Source organism: Pan troglodytes, chromosome 23 (genome assembly GCF_028858775.2).
Source record: "Pan troglodytes isolate AG18354 chromosome 23, NHGRI_mPanTro3-v2.0_pri, whole genome shotgun sequence".
Classification (NCBI taxonomy): domain Eukaryota; kingdom Metazoa; phylum Chordata; class Mammalia; order Primates; family Hominidae; genus Pan; species Pan troglodytes.
This window is the reverse complement of record NC_086016.1, coordinates 41912435-41939561: the sequence shown is the minus strand read 5'-3', so window position 1 is coordinate 41939561 and position 27127 is coordinate 41912435. Positions and strand designations below refer to the sequence as shown.

The 27127-nt window shown below is 42.9% G+C and overlaps 1 protein-coding gene across 11 annotated transcripts in view; it reads right to left on the bottom strand.

Annotated features, from left to right (window-relative positions):
- GRAP2 (GRB2 related adaptor protein 2) overlaps positions 1–27127 on the bottom strand; it is a 90783-nt gene that overhangs the window by 42120 nt on the left and 21536 nt on the right. For 2 of the 11 annotated variants that reach the window (XM_001166435.8, XM_063808246.1), the window contains exon 1: positions 15804–16053. The exons of 8 other annotated variants lie outside the window; for them this stretch is intronic. The gene's annotated coding sequence lies outside the window, so the exon portion shown is untranslated. Of the gene's footprint in view, positions 1–15803; positions 16054–27127 lie in introns of those variants that run through there. One more of the 11 variants, XM_063808244.1, reaches the window with a different exon arrangement.

Here is a 27127-nt window from a genome sequence, read left to right as displayed (position 1 = left end):
CACTATGTTGCCCAGGCTGGTCTCGAACTCCCGGGCTCAAGTGATCCACCTGCCTCAGCTTCCTGGAGTTCTGGGATTACAGGCATGAGCCACCGTGGTCCAGCCAACAAATAATTTTTATTAGCATATCTTGTATACGAAATGAAGAGAATAGCGAGAGTAGTTTACACTTTAGGACTTTGGCTGCAGCTACTGAGAGGAGCTTAGTGAAAATGTAAAATTATACCAGCTACTCAACATCACACAATGCAGAGACAGAATCCACAGCCTTGTTGTTCGACAAATAAAGCCCCTCTCGGAGACAGTAGAGGAGAGTGCCTCCTCCCCCATTCGAATTGACAAGGTCAGCTTAATCACTTTTCAGAAGTAGGAAACCTTATACTGCCAGGAAAAATGATTATAGTTAAGCTTCACTGTACACAATAGGTATATTCTTGAAAAGTTATAATGAATAGAGTATTTGTAAATGGAATCATATTAGCATGTATTATGGAGGCTCACTCTATAAAGGAACCCTGTGGTGAATCGCTTTATAAAATGAAAGGAAAATTTGTTATGCAAATAACTACCTTTTAATTTATCTGTTTTAAAGTCAGGGTTTTCATGCATTGAGTCTTAAAACAGAGCACACCTGCCTATCCCCTCCAGCTCTGCACACTGTGGGCCAAATAAACATTTGTTTCCCCTCCTCTGAACTCCTCAAGCACTTAACAAAACAAACAGACAAAAAAAAAAAAACACCTCTCCTGTTGATATAGAACATTTCACCTTGGAGTATAGATGTGGAATTGTCAGACCTTTTCTGTGCAGAGCCAGAGAGTAAATATTTTGGCTTTGTGGGCCATCTAGTCTCTGTCACAATGACTCGCCGTGTTTTTGTAGCCAGGAAGGTGGCCTTAGATGATGGTAAATGAATGGGCATAGCAGGGTTCCCATAAAACTTTATTTGTGGACCCTGAGATTTGAATTTCATAGCATTTTTACATGACAGGAAGTATTATTATTCTTTTGATATTTTTTTCAACCATGTAAAAATGTAAATTAGCTCAAGGTCAAAAACACATGATGGGCTGAATTTGGCCCACTGGCTGTAGTTTGTCAAACCCTGATATATACATTTATAGCTATATCCTATCTCCCCCTAATAGTTTATAAACTTCTTAAGGGGAAGGGTTGTAGTTTAGTGGACAGAATATAGGCCTAGTAGTAGACGAACCTGGATTTCAATCCAAAATGTGCCACTTCCTGAGTGTCCTATTTCCACATCCGTGGGATGGGAGTCACCAGAGTTACTCTGTGGGGTTGTTCTGTATTAATGCGTAGACTCTGACACACAGTAGGTGTCCAACGAATGGCAGTTGTTATTTTTTCTTAGATTCTCTACAATGCCTAGCCCGGGCTTAGCAGGCAGCCAGGAAATGTTTGTTGGATGAATGAAGACATGCAAATGACCTGCCCTCAGCATTACTCTGGTTGATTTCCTCAGGGAAGGAGCAGGAGACAGAAGGAGCCATTTAAAAGGATCAATTAACTTCCCACTCAGAGGTGCCCTGACTTCTCAGCAAACTCAGCCAGAGATAGTGCAACATACCTACACTAAGAGGTCTGATTTATTTAAAATCCAATAGAGGGCAATGGTGCACCCCAAACCATCATTTCCATCTCGTAACTTTTCTTTGCATCTTGAGTCCCGGTAACCTTTAACTAGACAGGTTCGGTGATTGTCTTCATTGTCTCTCATGAGTTTCAAGGCGCATAAATTTTAACATTTCAAAGACTCAAACCTTTAAAATACAGAATTGCTTAGATGCCAAAGAATTCGTGGTCATCTTCTCCTACACACTGTCTGATGCTTAAATTCCTCCTGAGCAGCCTGGAGAGGTGGTTCCCATTCCTCCCAAGTGGACTTCCCTCACTCCTGCTTGGATTCTGGGTTAATGATCCTGTATTGAAACCCCTACTGTGTGTTATTCTTTGCTCTGCATCTTACATCTGTGTTTGGGGCCTTTCTGCCTTAGTTTATTACCTCTTATTGGGCATTGGACATAGGAACAGGAAACTGAGAAAGGTTACAAATGGCCCTTCTTGAAAATTTGTAAGCATAGAACGGACAACTACCTTATGGCTCACCTGTAAGCCACTGCTTAAATATTCTTCTAGAGACCCAAATCAATCTATTCTGAAAATAAAGTGGGAAAGTGAAAAAAAAAAAAGGCTGGGCCTCACCAAGAGACCAAGGAGTAGCCTTTCCCCATTTTGGGCTCTCAGATGACAATATTTTTGCTTTATTCTAAACCAGCAGACACCCTGCTTAGAGAATACCTCTTAATCAGCTGGTCATGTTGGAAATGTTACCCTTCTTACTGAATGTCTACCAAGGCTTACATATTCCTTTACTGTGCCTGCTCTTGAATCACTTCTAACTCATCTTCCGGAGCCTTTAAAATAGACTCTCACATTCTTTTTTGGTAGGGTCTTGCTTCTAGTTTTCTCTGGAGATGCGGCTCTGTGGCTAGATGCAGAGGGTGGCGTGGGAGTTGGAATCATGGCAGCTACAACCAACTCATGCAGGGCTTCCTGGGCCCCCCACCAGTGCTTCACCACATAAAGTGTGCAGGTAGCTATGAACTTGGGGGTGGCCATCAGGGTCTTCTGCTTTACTTATTTACTTTGAGATGGAGTCACCCTGTCACCCAGGCTGGAGGGCAGTGGCGCAATCTCAGCTCACTGCAACCTCCACCTCCCAGGCTCAAGCAATTCTCATGCCTCAGCTTCCCGAGTAGCTGAGATTACAGGTACAGCCCACCACAGTCCGCTAATTTTTATATTTTTAGTAGAGATGGGGTTTCGCCATGCTGGCCAGGCTGGTCTTGAACTCCTGACCTCAGATGATCACCTGCCTCGGCCTCCCAAAGGATCCTCTGCTTTAGAAGATTTACAGCCAACAGTTCCTCTGCTTAATTGGACCTCCCAAGTCAGAGATGCAGGACCATTTCTTTTTCTTTTTTTTTTTTTTTTGAGACGGAGTCTCACTCTGTCCCCCAGGCTGGAGTGCAGTGGCAAGATCTCCACTCACTGCAAGCTCCAGCTCCCGGGTTCACGCTATTCTCCTGCCTCAGCCTCCTAAGTAGCTGGGACTACAGGCGCCTGCCACCACGCCCGGCTAATTTTTTGTATTTTTAGTAGAGATGGGGTTTCACCGTGTTGGCCAGGATGGTCTCGATCTCCTGACCTTGTGATCTGCCTGCCTCGGCCTCCCAAAGTGCTGGGATTATAGGCGCGAGCCACCGCGCCAGGCCAGGACCATTTCTTCTCAGGTTCCAGATCCCAGGAGAACAAACAGCCTTCTCAAGAGGACCTGTCCTGTTTGCACAGGTGATCCCTCCAAGAGATATAAACATTTCTGGCTTTACTGCATCCAAAGATAGCAAAGACACATAAAATATACCCCCAGCAAAACCCTTTCTGGCTAGTTGGCTGGGATTTGAGTGTCCTCTAAAAGCCTCCATTTTAGGTGATTTTGCACATACAGGGCATTTTTGTTTTTCTCTTGTCCCCAGTGACTCATTATTTTCTCCTCCCAGCCCCAGGAAGCATAAATCCCCCAGTATGAGCGGCAGGGGTGAACACATGGAACTAGAGGGGCCTCTGCAGCTTGTCTGAGAATTATAATTCATCAGCGGCTGAGCTGCTGATGCAAGTCTTGGAGACCATGAGGATGGCGTTTGAACAGCAGCCCCAGGGCGCTCCCCACTCCCATCCATTCCTGTCCTGTGTGCAGGTGTGTTCCCCGAATAACGATTCATCCTCTGGCTGCTTCAGTTTTTCTGAAAGCCGCCAACAGAGCTGTCTCCGATGACAGGTGACTAACGGGCAGCTGGTTCTTGAGTGAGATACCGAGGCGTGGGCAGGAGAGGTGTGCTGTTCTCTCTTCCCCGTCTGGGAAGGGCCTCAGGCTCAGCCCACAGTCACCTTCTGTGAGGGTGGCTTTACCTGCCCTTGCATTCTCATGCTTCTCTCTGCCAGGGCCCCTCCTGCAGACCCTTGGCCAGCTTCTTGGGGTTTCCACCCAACATGGGATCCCCAGCCCTGCCAGAACCCCATGGCCTTGCCTTGTGATTTCTTCCTAGTTTCCAAATGGGAACAATCTCCCCTGTCAGAAGGTTTTCAGGTTTGGGAGCCAAATAAATACGGTATTTTTCAGACGTATGGACACACTTTACACAACTGGAGAGTCCTTCTAAATCCCTTATATCCTTATTTAATCAAATTGCTGTTCTGCAGGTCCCTGTCTGTCACTGTGGATTATGGAGATTTCATTGGTCTCAAGGATGTTTTTCTCTTTTTAAATTAGCTCCCTTTTTTCCTGCTTAAGGTTTTTTGGGTTTTGGAGGGAAGGGTAGTGAAGGGAGGGAAGTAGAGAAGGAAGAAGGCAAGTCAGGAGACTGTCCCCATGTAGGGCCTATCCCCTCCCCTGCCTGTAACTTGGATGATGCCCAAGGCAGAGCCAGCCACTTCTTTCTTCTTATGCGTATTTATTACCTTGCTCTTCTTTAATCAACGCCAGTCTGGCTTATATAATCTAACTTTTTTTTTTAGTGCAAGACGCATCACATGAAGTCTCATTTGTCCTCAAACTTTCCGTAAGAAAAGTATCTTTCTCTTTAAGTATAATGTATATGTTCTGTTAAACTCAAGCACATTTGATTCTTTTTTCCCTAATTTGCCACTGTCTGCAAGGCGAGGCTTGCCTACCTCAGTGGGAGGTTTACTACGGGACTTAGGTGTCAGACCTGGCTTCAAACTCTAGGCTCTGCTGCTTACTTCGTAGCCGGAGAACCATAGTTTATCTTCTCTGTGCCTCAGTGTCTTCACCGGAAATGCAGATAATAATCCTTAGTCCCCAGTGTTGCAGGGAAGAGGACGTAGAATACTTGGTTCCACTGCTCAATGTTTCTTTCTTCAAAGCATTTTTGCATTCTGGTTATCTACAATCCTTTCTTGTAGAGACAAATTCAAAACTGTTTCTACAGTGTAAGGCCACCAAGCGTATACTACTTTTCAGCCTCTCAAGCACCTATTTTTCCTCACTTTCCCTGGGCAGGCGCTAGCTTCTCCCGACTGCCTGTGGAGTCCTAGCTGCAGTGTTATCAGAAAGTATGACACTAATCAAGACAATTCAGTGAGGAAAGAGAGAAGACAGCACTAACCAAGGGGAAGTGGGGAGAAACGGTGGATGGAGAAACAGAAAACTGACCAGGCTTCTACACTTTGCCATCTACGCAGAGCTCAGTCACTGTGATGCTACCTTTGAGGGGACACACACCACCCAGACTGTGCCAATGCCTAGAAACGTGAACCAGCTAAGAATAAGTTACCATGGATTGATATGATCTATCAGGTGCCAAGAACTTTATAAACGGTCACCCGTTGCAACATTTATTATTGTTATTATCATCCTTTGCATTTTATAGGTGGGAAATGGAGGCAAGAGACTTCAGGACATGTCTGTTGGCACCTAAGGCTGTGTGTTCTCTTCACTTTGCTGCTCTGCCTCTCCTGCTACGAGCAACATAACCAAATCCCTCCTACTTGGTCAGGGTGACTGCTCACTAGCTTAGGCCCTCTCAACCTTCCTGGGTGGCTGTCCTTTAGCCAAAAAATTCAAGAGCAATTTTCACATACCCAGGAAATTCAAGCCCATTACTTCTTGGTCAAAGAGGTAAAGACTGCAATCGACCTGGCAGACCTCAGACCAAGCAATCATGCGCTTTAAGGCAATTGCAGAAATGGAAACAATCTCAGCTAATAGACTTACAAACTGTCGCTCTTTTCCTTTTCTTCTGCCGGTCCCCTCCACCACCCTGTCTCTCTCTCTTCCTCTTTCTTTCTCTCTCCTTCTGTCTGTGTCTCATTTGTCACAGTTCTCTTACCGTTCCCTTCATCAACTTTCCCCACAATATATTCTGCTTTTTCCAAGTTCTTTTCTTTCTCCTTGAAACATTAATAACTTACCATGAATCCAGTTAGAGAAAGTGTATCTCGCATACTTCCACTTTTAATTCTCTGACACTTTTCTTATTATAATGACACCATGAAAACATCAATCCAAAACAACAAAAATAAGGCAAAAAGAGACCACCAACCTCGCTGGAAATGCTACTTCAAGCCTCACTCTGCTGCTAGACTGATGTATCACTTGATGTTTCCTCATTTTATTCTTATTGTTTCCTAAAGCAATAACAATTGTCTACAGAAACACCTCGGATCCTGCTGGCAAAACCCAAACATAAGTGAAGCATTAAAAATACCACCCCCCACCCCCGAATCAGAAATCATTTAATGAACCCCATCAGAAGGGTGGAGGGTGGGGTGGGGGTGGCAGGGGTAGATGGGAATGACAGTCGAGAGAGACAGACAGACAGACAGACAGACATTTTACAAATCTCCAGGCTTCATTTTCTTTTACTTCTCATTTTCTATTCACATCATGATTTCCCCTGGAATATATCACCAGGATTTTATGGTGGCTTCATGTTCTCTTTTTTTCCCTCTTCCCTTCTGTTCACTTAATGTTTGTTTTTATTGATTTGGGCTCTGAAAGCATGGCTTATTTATCATGGATTTGAAAGCCTCCATCTTCTTGCTCTGTTTTCGCCAGGGCTGTGACATTGTTCACAAATGCTGCAAATATGCTCAGCGCCCCCTCTCCTTTTCCTCACTGCCTGTGCCCTGGGCTACCTTAATTCTCATCTGGGCAAAGCACAAAAGTGTCAGCAGAGGACGGCATGACCACAGTTACTTTAATCTTGCTGTCACTTTTACTTACGCTCCCAAGCCCTCATTTGTTGTTGGAATGCTGGTCATTTTTTTAGCTCACTGATCTCAAAGCTTGCAAAAGTGATCATCTATCCATAGAGAAGCTCCCCTTGCTTCATTCGATAAGTCTATCCCAGAAAAGTGGGAGGGCCTGACATTTTTACAAGTAAAGGTACTAAAAAAATGCCAGTAAAAGGGATAATATGGCAAATTCCTTTCATCAAATGAATTATAATATTCTTATTTTTGGGAAATTTTGTTCTTTCTAATTTGAGTTTGGTTCAACACCTCTTGTATTTGTCTTGTTTAAATTATCTCTTTCTTTTTACTTGCCAGTTTTGATTAAATAGTGCCCCTATCCTAGATTCTCAAAGTTAGAAGTGGCCCGGAAAGTCAGTCTTTCCCTAATTCATTGAGATGACAGACAATGGGCATCGGGGACGGCTGGGATTGGAAAGAGTGAGCTGACAGCTTGGTGAATTGTTTACGTTGAACCAAAAGCTCTTTCATCTGAATTCTGTGCTAAGAACCACAACAAGAAAGAAAAAGAAAGAATGAAAGAAAGAATGAACGAACAAAAGAAACAGAAAATGAGAATCACAAATCCCAAATTCCCATTTCTAAGCTGAAATAACCCCAGAGTCCTTGACCACCCTTCATGTGACAAGGTTCCAACTCCTTGATCTCCTGGTCATTTTCCTCAGGTCTCCTCTCAGCTATTCAATGTTTTTCTCAAAATACAAAATACATTATCTAGACTTGAACCCAGTATTCAAGATATGGTCTGAGCTGGGCTGAGTGGAATAGGATGATTTAATCACTTCATTGGTACATGAAGATTTTGTAATTGTGTTACACTGTTGGCTGGTTTTTTGTTTTCTTTTGTTTTTTTTTAGACAGGGTCTTGTTCTGTTGCCCAGGCTGGAGTGCAGTGGCGTGATCACGAGTCACTGTAGCCTTGACCTCCGGGGCTTTAGGCATCCTCCTGCCTCAGCTTCCCGAGTAGCTGGGGCTACAATCGTGTGCCCCCACACCCCGCTGCTGTTTGGGAATTAAGCAACAACAACTACAACAAAAGCCCGGGTGCTTCCCAACATGAAGACGGTCAAGCTGGACCTCTCCACCTCTGCAACGGGTTTCTTGAAGCCAAAAGGCACGGCGTCACATTTAACCTTTCTGACTGTCACCGTGTTTTTGTTCTCCCCCTTTGGCCAATTTCTCAGCCTATCACAATTCATTCGGGCATGGATTTGTACTCCTAACCCTCTGGTTATATCTTTCAACTCTTCTTTCATAAATGAACTTCGTGCCTTTTTGGTTTTTGTTTTATAATAAATGGAAAATGGACTTTTGAATCAGGTAGGGCTGGGTTCAAATCCTGGCTCCTTCATTCATGCAAGTTGGTTATCTTCGAACTCAGTTTCTTTACCTAAAGACCTCCTCCAGGTTGTCACTGACCACCCTTTAATCAACACTCTGAGTATCAACTTGAAACCTACCCAATTAAGTAGTTATCCTTCAGCCTATCTGTCCTCATTCTGTTCTGTAGGGTGTCACGCAAAGCCTGGCTGAAATCAAGCTGTGCCGTGCCTGTGGCCCTTTCCTTATATGTCACTCTAATAACCCCACAGGAAAAAGAAAGAAACCGTAACAGGGTCAACTCTTCCTTCAGGGCCATATTTGGGGAGATGCCAAGTGGAAGAAACTCTTCTTTTCACTTACTGTCCCTCTTCGGCATTTGCTTTTCCGCTTTCCTCGACCTCTTTTGCAAGCCATAGACTTTCCTTTTGTGAGGCAGCTGTCACCTTAGCTACTGTGTTCCTGTTCCTCCTCCACCCTATTCTTCTTGCTTGACAGAGCAAAGGCCCCTGTGTGCTGAAGCTTTTGACACACAACTTTCTTTCTTTTCTTTTTTTTTTTTTTTCGAGACAGGGTCTCGCTCTGTTGCTCAGGTTGGAGTGCAGTGGCGCAATCTCGGCTCACTGAAACATTCGCCTCCCAGGCTCAAGAGATTCTCCTGCCTCAGCCTCCTGAGGAGCTGGGATTACAGGCGCCCGCCACCACGCCTGGCTAATTTTTGTATTTTTACTAGAGATGGAGTTTCACCATGTTGGCCAGGCTCGTCTTGAATTCCGGACCTCTAATGATCCACCTACCTTGGCCTCCCAAAGTGCTGGAATTACAGACGTGAGCCACCATACCCGGCCTTGACACACAACTTTCTGAGGGTCATTTTTTCCATTTAGAATTTGTTAATGTCATGTTTGTCACATGACCTCTCAGATCCACTCAAGTCTCTCTTGTCATTTCAGGCCTTCAACAATCTTTCCCCATCCTGTCTGTCAAAATTAACTTTAGAAAATCACCTGCACCATGCAAACATGCTTTAGTAAATAGCTTCCCTTTGTTCTCTAAGCACCCCATCGACATCCTTGTCTCTGCACTGGTCTTCCTTCTCCCATCAAACTCACACTGCTATGTATGGTTGTGCAGGTTGCTCACTGCATAAAGGCCTCAGGCTGAGGTTGCAGTAAGGGCTGAAATGCATCCAGTGTGCTTCTCATCAAGCTGTGAGTCCCAGTATGGGGCTGCATCTGTTTAGAACTAGCACATTTTTCTTACTTAAACAAAGGCACCGGGTCTAATTTCAACTGCTCCTTTAAAGCTTTACTCAGGGCCTGCCCCCCTCATACCCCATGGTCTCACTTTCTCTTATTCTTCCAGGGTACTTGAAGTTATCTACCCCTTGCTCAGTGCTGCCGCCATCTGGGTAAGGTAGGCAAGCACACGAGCCTTGGAGTCAGGCCGCCAGCATTCAAACCCTTCTCTACTACTAGTTTTCTGGGTGACCCTTAGCAAGTTATTTAACATCTCTGAGCCTCAGTTTCCTCATTTTAAAAACAGGGATGATAATAGTGCCTGCCTCATAATGTTCTTGGGAAGAATATGTGGAATATCCATCTAATCCACTTAGCATGGTGCCTGGCACATAGTAGGCACTCAATAATTCAATAGTTGTTAGCTATTGCTACTTTTTTTTTTGAGACAGGTATCATTCTGTGGCCCAGGCTGGAGTGCAGTGAGGCAATCATGGCTCACTGCAGCCTCCAACTCCCAGGTTCAAGTGATTCTCCTGTCTCAGCCTCCCAAATAGCTGGGACTACAGGTGCATGCCACCACATCCAGCTTTTTTTTTTTTTTGTAGAGACAGGGGTCTCCCTATGTTGCTCAGGCTGATCTTGAACTCCTGGCCTCAAGTGATCCTCCTGCCTCAGCCTCCCAAAGTGCTGGGATTAAAGGCATGAGCCACTGTGCCCAGCCAGCTATTGTCACTTTTATGCATAGTCCTTAATAGCTAACAACTATTAAGACATGTTGAGGCTCGCAGGAAGTATGAATAAGAAAATGTACACCTCACCAAGTAGGGTTGTCAGATAAAATACAGAACGCCCAGCTAAAGTTAATTTTCAGATAAGCAACCAATAGTTGTTTTAGTATATGTATATCTCAAATCTTTACTTTCTCCACAGAAATCTCAAAGTGGTGGACTGAAGCATCGTTAAGAAGAATAGCAAGGACTCGTTTGATCTTTTCACCCTTTCATCTCGAATTTCCCTGCTGCCCCTCACCTCATGCAATGCCTGTCCCACAAGATTTCTTACATGAAAACCGGGGAGTGGGCTAGCCTTTGGGATAAGCAGTATGAAGGTTCTAGAATGAAGCCTTTAGATGTTCTAGTGAAAGTTGTGGTTTGGAATAGAAGTATATAATCTCACTCATATATCCTGTGAGCCACAACATGTTGTACCTTCTGTTTTCTCTACCTTTCTTGTGTTATTTGCTGCTTTTAATATTGTGTGGGTCAAAAGGCATGCTTTTACCATTATATATTATGGAATACTGTGTGTTTTGATAAATAAGTTTTATATATTGGAATTTCTGTTCTTATAAGGGAATTTTTCTTGAAGTCCGTATTTGTGGTAAAGCAGAAATCTTCTAAACTCTCTTACATATTCAGACATTTCTCTTGTGATTACTCTGGCATTTTACATTGTTACTCTCAAATTCGCCATCTACTTTCTCATGCCTATAACTCATCAAATTTTTCCATGCTTGGCATCTGCACCACAGCAAAAAAATTCCTGGGCACCAGCCGCAGTGAATTATTACTAGTCCCATCGTGTAGCACCAGCCGCAGTGAATTATTACTAGTCCCATCGTGTAGCACCAGCCGCAGTGAATTATTACTAGTCCCATCGTGTAGGCATCAGGTTGACATTTACTTGTACCACCCATGTATCTAGTCCTGATGACAAATAATCCTTGAATTGGCTTATAATACCCCATCCTTTCTTTATACGATTTGCACCATCCTAGAACCTTGTCTCTTCCTGGAACCATTTCAGAGGAAGTTACAAAACCACCAACAGTACCAAATGTGGTTCTGTTGTTTGAATGATCTTCTCTCTTTAATAGCCTTTCATTTCAAGTCCTCCATTACTGACTCCTTGCACAGATTCTTCTCTCTCCTTCCTCTCTCTGTACTTCCAGGAATTGGTGATTTCTATCCAGGTTCGTTTTCAGATTTTCTGCTGCTTAACTTCACAAGGCTGTCCTGCCCACCTTCTCTCTCTCAGGAGTATCCATATGCTTTGTGTATTCGTTCAACAAACATTTCCTGTGCCCCACTCTGTGTCAAGCCCTGTGTAGAGCATGAAGATCCAGTGTGGACTAGACAGCCCATCTTAAGACCTCAGACAGTTCAGTCTTGTAGGAAAAACAAGTCAGCCAAACCAGTGAGATCAGCACGATAAAGGAACCACACCTCAAGTGGTTCAGGAACCCAAAGGGCAGGCTCCTAATCTAGCCTAGGACGGAAACAGGTGCAGGAGGGATTAGTGGAAGCTTCCCAAATGAGGTGACAATTGAACTGAGTCTGGCAGACAAGTAGCTAGGCAGAGTAGAGAGCTCATATATGACACACAGAGAGAATGGTGTGTGCAAATAGGAGTTGGGGACCCAACTGGTTCAATCATGGACTGGCAGGAGATGGGATCAGTGATTGGACTGGGGGCAGATCATGGAGGACATTGAAAGCATGCCAGGGACTTTGGATTTCATACCAAGGATGATGGGAAGTCATTGGACATTTGATAACATTTGCATTCAGGAATGTTTAATCAGATGGCAGTATGAAGGAATGGAGGGCAGGGTGAACTGAAGATGGAGAAAGCATCGCAGTAGTCTTGGCTAGTAATGATGAGGGCCTGAACTACAACAGTGACAGATCATGCTCTTTCTTTTGACACTGGGTCTTTCCACATGTTTTTATCTCCATAGTAAGTACTTTACACATTATCTCATTTAAAGCATGCAAGAATCTCAAAATAAGAACTGCTATTGTATCCAGCTGACAGATGAGGAAAGTGAAGCTCAAAGGGGTTAAATAATCACCCAAGTTCATATGTATCAAAAAATGGTGGAGCCAGGATTCAAACTCAGCCTGTGCACTTAACCAGTATTCTCCCTTGTCTTAACTCAAGGGAATCACTGTGAATTATGACCAGTTGGAAGGGGGCTAAAAGACAGAAAAGAGTCTAGAATGGTGTTATCCAATAGGAATAGAATGCAAGTCACAAATGCCAGCCACTATGCCATTTTAAATATTTTGGTGGCACTTTAAAAAGTAAAAGAAAATTATTTTTAATAACTTATTTAACCCAATATGTCCAAAATATTATCATTTCAATTTGAAATCAATATAAAATATTATTGAGATACTTTGCATTATTTTTTCCAAACTAAGTCTTTGAAATCTGGTGTGTATTTTACACTTACAGCACATTTCAATTTAGACAAGCCACATTGAAGTACTTGGGACAGCATAGGTCTAGAACGACTCTTGGGTTCCTGCTGGGGGCATTAGGGTAGATGTTGGTAGCATTTTCTCAGATAAGGGAATACAGAAAGAGGAGATAATTAAAGGGGTGTTTGAAATGCTTGTGAATGATCTATGTAGAGACTCCCAGTCAAGGGTTGGCTATGCAGGTATAGAACTCAATAAAAAAGTCTGGGTAGAGCTATTAATTTGGGTGCTATTCCAATATAGATGATTGTGAAAACCCTGAATAAGAAGGAATTCACCTAGAGAGATTATGTAGCAGGACTGAACCTTTGGAGACAGCAGGGAGGGATGGGACACCTTGGTCATGTGGAGGAGTTCATTTGTTCAGCAGGAGACGCATCTCCCCTTTGAATGGGAAAGAAGGAGGACAAGGATGCAGAAGGTAAGTTTGTATAGGTAAGGAGGGTGAGGAGAGGCAGGAAGTAGGTGGCTTTCTAATATAATGTTGGCAGGGGTTCTCAGCTCATTCTATTGTCTTTCTTCTCTTCCATAGAAAAGGGAATGCTAGCTTTTAACCATGACTATTCACAAAATCTATACAAAGAGGCAAACAAAATGTAAATATTTGTCCAGCCAGGGACATAAGCCAACATGAACACTCCTTTTTCATGTCACTCCACTCATTCCCTCCTCTCTCTCTCTCTTTCTCTCTTTCCCTCTGTCTCTCAGGAAATTGCAAAAATAGTACAGAGGTCCCCTGTACTCTTCACCCCACTTCCCCTAATGGGGACATCTTACATCACCATAGTACAGTATCAAAGCTGGGAAACTGATATTGCTACAATACCATTAAAAAGACTTCCATCTTCTCTTTTACAACTTCCTAGCAGGAAGTATCCTTAGTAAAAAACATAAACATCTGTGAGATGTAATGTTCAACCAGGCCAAGAGCTTTATGTGTGTTCAGGAGGTTTTATCTCTGTAACTAAATGACATGCATCAAATACCACACCAAATGCCACCTAAATGCTCAGGTAAAAATTACCTTCTTATGACCATATATAATTTGCACCAACGTTATGTGGTTAGACCAGGCTCTTCACTGTCTGTTTGGCTTTATCTCATTATGGAGAAGAGCAAAGATGAACAGACAGCTCTGTTGTTCCCATCAGCATCTATAATGAGGAATGTGTGACTCAAAAGAGAGCAGCAACGTGCCCAAGCCTGCACTACTGTACAAACCAGGTCTTGCTAACTTTAGAACTCAAGTTCGGTTTATGACATCGCACTATCTCTTGGTAAATGGCTACTTCATACCCCTGTCTACACAGCAGGAAAACCAATGGATTAGGAGGGAGTTAGTATTCAGATGGGTGACTCCAATTCAACTTTCAAGTGGGGAGGAACCCATAGCACCCAACACAGTAGGCTCCTCCATAAATGCCAGGGATTTAATCAATTCAGCTTACTAAACAAACAGACTCAAATAAGTTGGGCACATTCCTTAAAAGCAGAATCAAGCAAAGAAAGCTCTGAGAAATCTCTGTGCTTCAAGGAAACAAAAGCCAACGAGAGAATATTAAGCCAACTTGAAGGGAACAGTGGCTATCCATCTGCCTCTGCCATGGTTCAACCAAGGTGAATAACCCATTTATTAGCAAAGAATGAGAGAAGTCCCAGTATTTTCATGTAAGTAGTAATTTGTTAATGGGTAAACATGGAATGAATTTCTTTCTCCCTTGGAGATAAATGAGCTCTGGTTCTCAAAAAACAATATTTCTGGCAAGAGACAGAAGACAAAAAAAAAAAAAGAGGTGTTTCATCCATTAAGATTTGGAAAGCAAAGGAAATAAGTGTATTTCTGGAATCTGGGTGAAAGGAGTTTGGCCTCGACAATTTCTGAGCAGCCGAAGGAGGAAAATGGTAGCAGGAAGAGGCAGGAACATGGGTGGTCAGATGCCTTTAGGGACAGTGATCTCTCTAATGACACTTCTCCCATCTGGGCTCCCTATTTATTTGTGGACCTGCACCTTCCTACTTACATCTCCACTTGTGGTATCCATAGTACCAGTAAGAAAATAGTTTTTGTCAAATCCAGGAAGGCAGGCCTGAGAGCAATTTGCAGCTGTGAAGGCAAACTATAGGATGAAGGAGACAGAAGGACAGGGTCCCCTTACCCTGTTGTAGCCACTGGGAAGGGGCCTCAGCCCTCAAGTGGTGAGACAGGGCAGCACACGGGGGATGGTGGAAAAGAGCCGAAATGAACTTGGCCCCGGAAATGGCCATTATCAAGTAGTCATGGGTGAGAGGAAAAAAAAAAGTCATGCCTTAGATCGATTGGGCCTGGATGGACCAAGGTTGAAATCCAGCCATGAGATCAGTTTTGTTTACCTCTCCCGATGCGATTAGGCCATTCATATCCGATCCTGACCATTTGTTTGAGGAAGAAAAGATGCAGCCTGCATTTTGAAATCTGGGCAGATGCTTAAAAAGACCTTGCTCTCCATTCAGACAACAGGAATGCCAGCAGATGTGACTTAAACATGTCTGCTTTTCAGCTGTTTAAATGTGAGCAATTCCTCCCGTCACTAGCCCACTGCAAGGGACTGTTTTTTCAGGGTCTTTCAATCCCAGGGCTGATTCACATCACAGGTATTCCCAAAAAGCTCCACAAATCAACAATGAAATAAACCCAATGCCGGACCGACTTGCACATGCCGGCGGGCCGAGAGGATGGGAGGTCCAGTCAGGGCACTGTGCCTCACCATCACTTTCCACTACAGAGAAGGTAAGTGGGGATAGCACGGCCGGGGGGGGGGGGGCAGAATTAAAACGTGATCAACGTGGCATCTGCTTTTTCTTCTCTTTTCAGCTCTCACAGAAGTGAGCATGAAAAAAAGAGAAGAAGAGGGGAGGAAAAATGAGAAGAGACAAGTTTCTCTCTGGGAGAAGCAATTCTAGTCCTGAATTCTCAACTGTGCATTCCACCTCAGAAAGCCAGTGACCGCCTCTGCTGAGCACAGGGTGACAAACTGGGCTGGATCCAGGCTGGAGCCAGGCAGTGGGTGGCAGCTTCTGCCTCAATCTTTCTGCAGCCTCCCTTCCCCATTCCAATCATGATAAATATATTTATACTTACTTGATTATGTCAGCCAGACAATACTCCCCTAATTGGCAGTGATCAGGGTTCCAGAATTGTTTGGGCGAACCTGCTGTCTCTCTATCAGGCAAAGCGATAAGGGGCCGCTAATGCAGTCCCCATTAACAATTTCCAGTGGAAAAAAAACCAATCCCCCGACTCATGCATGGCAATGAATTTTCCAAACAGCTCCTGAGAGCCAGCGATTGAGGAACTCAGACTTAACACGAACCGGTCCAGCATAGAATGCTTTTATGACTTTTCCCCACCCCCACAGCTAGAGCACATAGAAAAAACCATAGCCACTTCCTTATGCTCAAGGTTCTTTTGTTCTTTTGCTTTTTTGCTCTTTTCCTTTTTTTTTTTTTTTCTTTTGTTGGGCTTACGGAGCTAACTGTCATTTTTGGTTCTTGGTTCTTTGTAAATTTCAGGGACATCTGGCACACAGTTTATTTCATTTGCTAGCTCTGGTATTTGTAGATACGCACACTCTCTGCTGCGTGTGCATGTTAACACTTCACATGTATAATTTATGCATGCATAATTTGGAGCTTGAGAGGATAGGCTCATTTTGATGTTTAAGTGTAACTACACAGCGCCAATTCAATTATAAGTAATTACTCAATAAATATTTACCAAATGAATGAATATACCAAAAAGACAAATATGCAACTGTCATTCATTTATCAGACATTTCAATACCTAGTGTGTACCAGGCACTGTGCTAGATGCTGAGTATTCAACGATGCATACCCACAGTTCCTTTCCTCAGGGAGCTCACAGTTGAAGGATAGGAGGCAGACATATAAATAGACAATTGCAAGACATCATGGAGGCAAAGTGACTGAGCCCTATGCAGGGTAGCATGGAGCTCCAAGGAGGAAGCTTGGTCCACCTAAGGGAGGGGCTGAGGCCATGGAGAGTCTCCTGGAGGTGATGAGGCCTAAGAGGGGAGGTAAAGGCTTCAGATAATGAGGACAGCACAACCAATGGCAGGATGCAAGAACTGATAGGGTGTTGTGGAAAAGAAGCAAGGCAGAGATGAAGTCGGGGACTCAGGGAGGTACAGGATCTGGGGGGCTTGGTGTAGAGTAAGGGAGAGGAGCTTCAACTATCTCAATTAGGGCAAGAAAACACAAACAACTCCTTCATTCGTCCAAAATGCTTCTGGATTGCACCACAATTGGCACACGCACACCTCAAAGCAGAATTTGGACTGGCCTCAGAAGCACTGCTGGAGCACAGGAAGATCTGAGGCCACATGCTGAATCCGTCATTAGGGAGACGAGCAAGAGTTAGCTTATTTCTTGGTAAGTTGAGGAGGTGGACTTGGAGGGCTCCAAGCTTTTACATCTATGCTGCCTGGATTCTTTGAGGTTTGTGTATAGGCTGCACTTGGGCCCACTCCAAGTCCAAACTGGGGTGCTAAAGGAATGAGGCTGGTTCCAAGCAGCACACAGGATCACAATATCACTGTCTTACAGTGCAGAGACAGTAGGCACGTTGAGGCAGAATTTCATATGAATCCATAAGAAGTATTCACAGGAATGTAATGTATGATGGAGACATCCCATTGTCCCCAGCCTGGGTCAGGGTCTCATGATCTCAAGTCTGAAACATGTCCAATTAATTTGGAACACTGATCCCTGCTAGATTTAGTTTCTCAAAAGCACTGTTCAGCTCACATCATTTCTACTCAAAATCTCTTAATAATTCCACCTTGCTTGTAGAGTCAAGTCCAAAGTCCTTAGAGTGGCATGGCATTCAAAGTCATCCTCAGTCTATCCCACCCTGCCTGCCGTAACCCCCACCTGAGCTTTGATTCACAAAGTGTTGGGATTACAGGCATGAGCCACCGCGCCCGACCATGCATTGTCACTTCTGTGAGCCTACTGCGTAAAACTCATGGAAAGTACGACCGTGGTGATTATTGTCACAGTGCTACTGCCCGAAGTTCTTTTTCTCTCTTCTAGGAAAAAAAGCGAATCTTGGAGAGAGAGGCTTGGTATGATTACTTGGGAGTAATGAGAATGTGAAACATTTCTCCCGCGATTTATAAACAGTATTTTACATGCATTTCTTGGGAGCTTAAAGTTCATCCAGAATGAGTATTTCATAGATCAAAGGAGCATATGTGCAATCCACCAGGAGGAATAATCACTCTGCTAAATTTAAAGGGAGAATGATTGAACACTCCAGCCTGAAAGTAGAGATGGTTTAACGTCACATGGCTGGAGAAGAACATGAGTGACTTACTTAATTTCTGGCCCCCTACGTTCAGTTTTTATGGTACATATGCCAGTAAGCAGCACGTGGGATTTTTCCTAAAAGAGGAACTGGCATTAAATCAATAAGGAAAATCACCATTTCCCTGCTGATCCAATGGCATTTAAGGAAGCTGAGCCCTGCCAATATGTACAACTGTGCAGAATTTGTAACCGGGCAGTGAAAACCACCATCTAAGCTGGCAGCTGTGACTTTCCCAGAAGTAGAGCTGCAGGGAGAAAAATAGCTTTTAAACTTCAGTTCCATTTTTGCAAATTGGATCTTTTTGTAAAAACTGTTTTAAGTCCAGGTTTGTTTGTTGTTTTCCTTTTCTTTCCTCATTAGTAAAGGAAATGACTGTTTCTTTTTACTCAGATGGAAATTCAATCATTTACTCGATAATTGGGAGTCAAACTTAGTTTTAAGGGCTAGGAATGGAGATGAGGACAAAAGAGACAAAATCCCTGGCTTCAGAAAGCTTACCTTCTAGTGGGGAGGCGGGGGAGACAATTAATAATCTTGAACCGTAGATATATACTATGCTAGGCATAGATAACTGAAATAATGCTAGCATCTCATATTTGAAAACACAATTGCCAGAAAATGAAAAATGAAACCTCCTGCATGAATACTATCTTAGCTCATGTATGTCCCATATATTAAGAAGTATTTTAAAAAGAATGGCTAGTAAGAAATACACACATATTGCTCTTTGCACATGAAGTTGGCCTTCCCTACTGACCTTCAGCAGAACAGATGTCTCAGAGGTGCATTTCTGAGAGATGGATTTGTGCCAATCTATATATTTCATTCTGGCACTATCTGGCACCATTGCCCTCACAGTTATCCAGGCCAGAAATCTGGAAATTTCTTCTGGACTCCTCCGTGTCTTTTCCTCCCCTTTCTCAAATCTGGTATCTTCCACTAATGGGTCTCTAAACACTATATTTTAAATATACCTGAATTTTTTTTTTTTTTTTTTTACTGAATCTCACTCTGTCGCCCAGGCTGGAGTACAGTGGAGCAATCTCGGCTCACTGCAACCTCCGCCTCCTAGGTTCAAGCAATTCTCCTGCCTCAGCCTCCCGAATAGCTGGGACTACAGGCGCATGCCGCCATGCCCAGCTAATTTTTTGTATTTTAGTAGAACGGGGTTTCACCATGTTGCCCAGGCTGGTTGTGAACTCCTGAGCTCAGGCAATCCACCTGCCTCGGCGTCCCAAAATGTGGGGATTACAGGTGCGAGCCACCGCACCTGGCCTAAATATACCTGAAATTGATTTCCATCTTTCCATCAGCCCTCCTTTGTGTGGGCTTTATCGTCTTTCCCCACAACCCTGGCATCCTACTTCTCCTTCCTGACTCTAGGCTCAAATACCTCCATTCTCCCCTCCTCATTGCTTCCAGAGTGATTTGTGCAAAACAGATCAGACTGTGCCATGTCTCTTCTTGCACTCTCCTCTGGCTCTGCACACCTGCAGGATAAAGCTCAGGCCTCCTAGCCTGGCCTTGGTTGACCTGGGTAGCTTTATGACTCTGCTCCCTTCCTTGACCCTGTGCCTCAGTCACAGCAGCCCCATGTAAGGCATGTAAGGTTACCTAAATTTACAATGTGCAAATCATCCCTGGGTGTTTCTTCTTGGACTATTCTCCTTTTTGTACTCCTCAATTCTTGCCATCCTTTAATATGGTGCAAATGTTACCTTCTCTGTAAAGCTGTTCCCTGAGCTTAATCCTCCCTCCCTTCTGCCCCAAGGGTACCCTGGCCTCATCTTCTCATTTCAAGTATGGCACCCAATGGAAAGGCATTTGTAATGATTTGTTTGCTTGTGTGTCTTCTCTCTCAAGCTGTAAGCTCTCCCAACTGAGAAGTATCTTCTTTGTGACCTTACAGCATAGCCCAGCCTCTGGCATACAGCAGTCACTTAGTAAATGTTGAATGAATAATGAATGAATGACCTATGGTCTCTTCTGGTTTGGCTTGTGCTAAACTATGCATCTGAGAATTAGGTGGTTTTGGCAATATGATGGAGTGAAACCAACTGACAATATGATGGAACTCAGCTTTGCTCTTAAGAATAAGAAGTTTTGGGGAGGCTTAGGCTGGAGGATTGCTTGAGCCCAGGAGTTCGAGCCTGCAATGAACTATAATTGTGCCACTGCACTCTAGCCTGGGCAAAAGAGTGAGACCCTGTCTTGCAAAAATAACTAAATAAATAAATAATAAAAATAAAAACAATGGGTTTTAAACATTTGAGCTAATGGACCACAGATGATAAGGAATTTCAGTAACACATTTTCCTAGACAATGTCTCTGTGTGTACTACATCTGGAGATGGTTCAAATAAATGATTAAAACATGTAAAACAGAACCATTAAGTAATCTAGATCATTTACTGCAGAAGAGAAACTTGAAGAGACTTAATAATGGTTTTTAATAAAAGATTGTACTCCAAGGATGGCTAAACATCCTCCTTCTCCACAAACACAAAATAAGAAGAAATGAGATGAAAGCGCTTCAAAGATTAAAGTCAAAAACAAAAAGGAATTGAATGGTTTCCTGCCAGGCAGTGTAAACCCATTTCAAGTCACTATTACAGATAACTCACATTTGGAATCAGGCACAGCTCTAAATGCTTGCTATGTATTATGTCATCAATCAATCTAATTTTCATAATGAACCCATGCAAGTTTGTTTTAATTTTATTATTCCCATTGTACAGGTGAGGAAATAGAGGTTCAAGGTGGTTAAGCAGCTAACCCAGGTCACACAGCTGAGAAACCATAGAGCTGAAATTCAAATCCAGGCTGGCTGGCTTGTGAGGTTTTGGTCCGACTTCTAAGCTTCCTGCCTTGCTAGAGGCTGACATAGATGTCAGACCTCTGTCTGGGGATGGAGGCCTGAAGCTAAGCTCAAGAAAGCTCGAGAAGTTCAAGTGGCTAGCTTAAATTTAAACAAGAAAATCCTTGAATATACAAACGATTCTTCATTGCCAGGGCAACCAGCTCTCTTGAGGTCGTTACATCAGATTGTGTGTGTGCGTGTGTGTGTGTGTGTGTGTGTGTGTAGAGAAGTTAAATACCCATTTTTTGTATTCTTTATTCTGGTGAGCTGGCCTATCAGGTCTTGTCCTGCTAATGAGACAGTAAGTCGTTTTGACTTTTTTTTTGGCTGTCAGGGCATGCACGGTTTCAGCATCCACGTGTGTGTGTGTGTATTTATAAGACCTGACATGAATCGAGCCATATTTAGATATTATGACTTTACCTCCAGAGTGACGGAACTTACTCTGGGGGTTGGAGAGTCAGCATCTTCTTCCCTGTTATTTTTTCCAAGGCAAGCTTGTTTAGCCTGCCTCTGGGGCACATGAAGTGGGGTCACAGTCAGCACAGAATGGGGGTAGCATGTTCTGCAATTCAAATGCAACTCAAATGCCTGTGCCAAAGAAAGTCAACACTCATCTGATGGGCAGCAGAGAGAGGGCTCGAACACTGAGCTGCACCCCGGCTGCAGGAGGCCTGGAGGCTGGTTCAGGAGAACCAGGCAGCCCAGCAGGAGCCCCGTGAGAAGGGTGGGAATGAGTCACCAGACTTTTCAGGTTGATTGAGGTGATGTCTGTTGATTTTCTTTGAATTTAGATGTGTTATCAGTTCACACATTGGGCATAACGGGAAGAAGATGAGTGAACATTTTCTTGATAGTGCCTGACCTTCAGCAGGGTTGTGATAAGATGTGGGGTAAGATATGACTCAGCAAGAATATGCTGGACAGTGTGTGTCCCCTAGCGTGTACCAAAGGAGCGGAGGCAGATGGACCCTCTTGGGAGAAAACAGTGTGACAGGCCCACTCTTTGTTCTCTGACAGACACAAGTTGGCCTCGGTGGATATTTACTATCTTAGGGCAAGGGGAAGAACTGCTAATTTGTCACACATTGTGTTCATGGTCTGGGAAAAGCACTTGCTTTTTTGACATTGGGTCCTCCACTATAACCAGATAGATTCTGAATGCTGTGGTTAAGAGTTAGGGTTTTAGGAGTTCATATAATCTCTCTGGCCTCAGTTTCCTCGTCTTTAAGATGGAAATAACAATGGCACTTATCCCCTTAGATAGGAATAGACTAATACATATCAGGTACTTAAAACAATATATATCCAGCATTAAACTTGTATTTACATGAATGCATGCATCCTTATTTACACAACTTCATATTTATGGGAGGAGTTACTCCAATGCTTGCTCAAGATAGATGCTTGGTAAATATTTGTCAAGTATTGAAGGAGATAGAAGAATGGATTTAGTGGGGTACTTCTATGGCTATCTGTTCTGACTTCTCAGTAACCTGTAATTCAAGGATAGACAGGTAAAACTGGGTGTTAGATTTAATCTCTATTGAGCAATATTTCAAAAAAGGAGAGTTTTCTGCAATCATACATCTCTGAAGAATAGATGGAAATGGAGATGATGAGTTTGCATGAAGATTGTGAAGGAAATGGCATGAAGCATTGACTTGTCACATGTGAAGGACAGGCAGCAAGGACAATGACTCTAAATAAAATAAAAAACAGGGTCTAATATAATTAGAAACCTTAAAACTGCAAAACATACGTTATTTGTGAATCTACAAAAATAAAAACATACAAAAAACAGGAGTCAAATCTCTGACCTGTATTTACCTTCTCTTGGTTGTTGTAATAATGATAGCTTAGAAATAGAAGTAAAATGAAAAGTATTAATGTTTAGGAGCTGGTACAGTATGACAAGAATACCTTAATATTAGATTAAATTATATAAAATTACCACTTTTGGGGTAAAAAATAGGGCCAGCTATTGTCAATATCTTCTATTTATTTTTATTTTTATTTTTATTTCTTTAGAGACAGGGTCACACCGTGGCCCAGGCTGGAGTGCAGTGGTAAACCCTGGCTCTCTGTAGCCTTGAACTCCTGGCCTCAAGTGATTATCCTGGGCCCCTAAAGTGCTGGGATTACAGGCATGAGTCATGGCAGCCAGCCCCCAGATATTGTCAATTTCATATGATTTGATGTAGTATATTTCAGCTAATTGTAGCTAAATCAAAATACTTACAGTGTCTTGCCTTTATTGCCTTTTAACTATGGCCATAAAAATAAATTGGACAATTTTATTTGTCTTAACCTCTTTTACCTCTCAGACTTTGTGCATAGTAGGTACTAAACAAACCTTTTGTTAATTGAGTGGTGTTTTTGGTTATCTTCTCTCAAAAGGCAGGACAAAAATTTGCCACACTATCTAATGCTGAGACTGCCCTTAAAATATAATTACCAAAGTGTTCGCTTCACTTCAGTTTTCATGATTTAGATAAATCCTTTTTGTTCCTTGTTTGGGCAGCACTGGGAAGCTAATTAATACATTATTAATATATTGTAGAGGCAAACAAGACTCTGCTTGCTCACACAGCTATAACAATAATAAATTCAGGTCAGAAATATTTTTTCAATTAAGGGAAAATGTTATTATAATGAGAAGTTATTTTTAAACAACAAGACACAACTCAGTGTCGAAACATGGCAGAGATTTACAAATGAGGTGAATGGCAGAGTCAGGCAAGCCCTCTCCTGATGGTTCCAATCATTTAGGGCCCAATATGGACATCTAAAGTGCCCTGCAATGAACTCGAAATGATAACCTTTTGGGATCCCAGCAATGAAGAACTTCGTTATTATTCGCCTGCGATTTCATAACAGTTGGGATTGGTGCCAAACTTAGGAGCCAGTACTGAAATAGCTGAGCAGGAGGCATGAAATGCTTTTCAATTCAGAAAATAAAGAGCTCCCTCCCCAGTAGAAGAGATGCGGGAATGTTCAGGGAGGAGCGTGAAAAACCCGTGAGTTATAGTACCTCTTTGGGCCTCAGTTTTTCCATACTTTGTTAACTACCTCTTACAGAATATTCATTCTCTGTAACATCTGTTGTTGCAAGGATAAATCAGATAATGCCTAAAAATGCTATGCATTTCTTGAGGCGGGAAAAAGCTAGAGCCAGAAAATGTATTATTTTGGTTTTGGTTGACCCAGAGATGTGACAGCAGCCACATTACATAACAAGAGTTCTAAGAAAGCAGAGTTGCCTTCATTTTTTAAACAGAAGAACCACAATCTCCTCTCTGTTTGGATCCTCATACAAATCAAATATGTGAGCAAGAAAGGGCCTAAGAAATCACCAATTTTAACTTTCCCCCTAATGCCATTAATTTTTCTTAGAGATATTTTGAGCATGGAGCATGCACAATTCTGCTCAATTTTTGCCATCTAATGAGATCCCAGCCCCAGGTGCTGTGCTTCTACAATAATGTCTCAATGCTAATTACATTTTAGAACAGTTAGGGCAAGAATAGTTCCAAACATACTTGAAGTAATAACTAGTCATATATCCAGAAGGTCAACAGTTCAATCAAAGAGAGAAAAAAATTAGCATATCTTAAGAAAGAATACAAGTGGTTTTGTACAAGAGCTCTCATTTAAGTCTACAAGTGCACTTAAAATACTGATACAGCTAGGTAATTCTATATTTGCCTTTTTAACTCAGTGAAAGCTCCCAATTTCAGGGTGCAGTGTCTGAGAACGAGAAGCATCTGGCAGGTGAAGGGGAGAGGCGTGTTGTTAGGGAAATTGGCTGGAGTTTCAGGTTAGGGGTTTGTGCCAGGACTGTGCTGCATGGAGTTGTAGAGAGCGGGGCTTTGGGATGCTGATGAAGGAAAAGAAACGATGTTAGAGAGCTTTGCACTGGGCCAGGGCTCTGCGCCAATCCTCTGTTACAGTAACAACACAGCGCTGATCCATAAGCACAGTAAATCCCTCAAATAATTGTGTATCAATCACTACCAACAAAATTACACTGCTGTCATCAATGCAGTTTCCATAAAAATATCTGATCTTTCCCCCAACTTCTCAGTTTCAAAAATGATTTCTAATGAATACCAAAGAGAAGCAATTGGAAGCTCCACCCATTGCTTTCTATTCTACATGACTGAAATTACCTTTAGTTTAGAAGTGCATCACATTTTAATTAAAAGATAATAATAATTATTGAGTACTTATTATGTACTTGGCAATAGTTACATGGCTAATAGTGTTAAAGATGATTCCTAAAAAAAAGTCACCTGCCAAAACCATCAAATAAATCATTTCTGCTCCACCAAAGGTAAAGTATTAAAATAATAAAACAGCTCAAGGATTTGTTTTTAATGTGCTAAAAAAGTGGTACTTTTCTTTCTCCAAGAGCCCCGCACTCTGCACAAGAAGTTCCTTTCAGTAAGGGTGCAATGTGACCTGGCATTGTGTGAAACACAGTCTAAGAACTCGTGATTTCATGGGGGAACTAAGCTGGGAATCTAAGAATGATTTTTATAATTTGAACTATAGGAAAACCTTTAGGAAGAAAATCAAGTTATAATGAAACTTATTCAACTCACTAACTTTTAAATAGGATGGGATCTTTTTACATTCAATTTAAAATATAAAACACTTTAAATGTACAGAAAAGTAAAGAGAATAATAATAACCAACTCATCACTGAGGGTTTTTACGAGTCTAATAGACCCTGTTCCATTTCAGAGGGGTCCTACAGTTGCTCAGGTAGGAATTTTTCCAAATTGAAGACCAACCTCTGGGGACAAAGCCTTTTTACAGGATGCTTTGGGTCCGTGGAATTCTCTCCTTGATCCTCTGCCATCCTAATTGAGCTGTTCCTTCCATTCACTTCCGTTCACGGAGGTGATGAAGTGCTGTTGGGGGAGGGGGCTGTGGCAGATGCCAGGACCACTGCTGCCTTCAGCAGGTCACAGTCAATCCGGGAAGATCAATGCCCACATAAATAATTCTAACATAAGACTGAGTGCTGGAGAGAAAGAGATTCACTTAATCTGGGGCAGAGCTGGGAAGGGAGGGTGGATTGGGGGTTAGCCCTTGGGGTCAGCTAGGATTTGGGAAGGTGGCGATGAGAGGGATGGGGGAGCTTAAGCAAGAGGGAAGGCCTTAGGTCCAGAATGGTGAGCAGGCAGTCCTCAGAAGAGAGTGTATGCTCTCAGCTAAATGGGTGTGCTTTGGCTGGAAAAAATGTTGAGAGGCCCCTAGCTTGTTGATGGAAGCGTCCGTGCCCCTCCCCATTTTCTAATTTTCTTTTCCAATGATGCTACTGAGCCTTGAATTTTTACATATCATCCAGCTGCTTTTTAAACCCTAAAGTCATATAATACAGTAATAATTTACTTTTGAAGAGCATGTTACAGTTTACAAATTGCTTTTTGATACACATTATTACATGTGACCCATGTAACAGCCCTGTGACACCCCAGGCTCATCTCCACAAGTTCTTTCCTTTGAAAGTAACTTCTGCTTATAGAAACTGCCAGCTATAGAAGTCAGAAAAACATTTCCAATAGCAGTCTTATTGTGTTAGAAGCAGAAGCTGGAATAAAGTCAGCAATTTGGGAGAGACAAAGGAGAGGGCACCAGCATAGACAGAGACTGAGAGTCCCGAGAGGATGACACGATTGTGGCTTTGGAAATACAGAGTGATGCAGAAGAAAAAGAAGAAAGAGTGTGCTGCAGAAAGCAGAAGGTGGAGCAAGGAACAGGGTGGTGGCTGGCTCCAGGGCGGTGTGCTGGCAGGGAGCCAGTGTGGGGTCAATGCCTGCTCAACCACAAGTGGGGCTGGGTGTTTACCTTGAGCAGTGCCCCGTGAAACACAACTCAAAAATAAAAAAGGGTGGCTTTCAGAACATGGGGATAGAATAAAATGATTTTCTTTCTTTCTTTCTTTTTTTTTTTTTTTTTTTGAGATGGAGTCTCACTCTGTCGCCCAGGCTGGAGTGTAGTGGCGTGATCTTGGCTCACTGCAGCCTCTGCCTCCCGGGTTCAAGTGATTCTCCCGCCTCGGCCTCCTGAGTAGCTGGGATTACAGGCACCCACCACCACATCCAGCTAATTTTTGTATTTTTAGTAGAGATGGGGTTTCACCATGTTGGCCAGGCTGGTCTTCAACTCCAGACTTCGAGTGATCCACCTGGCTCAGCCTCCC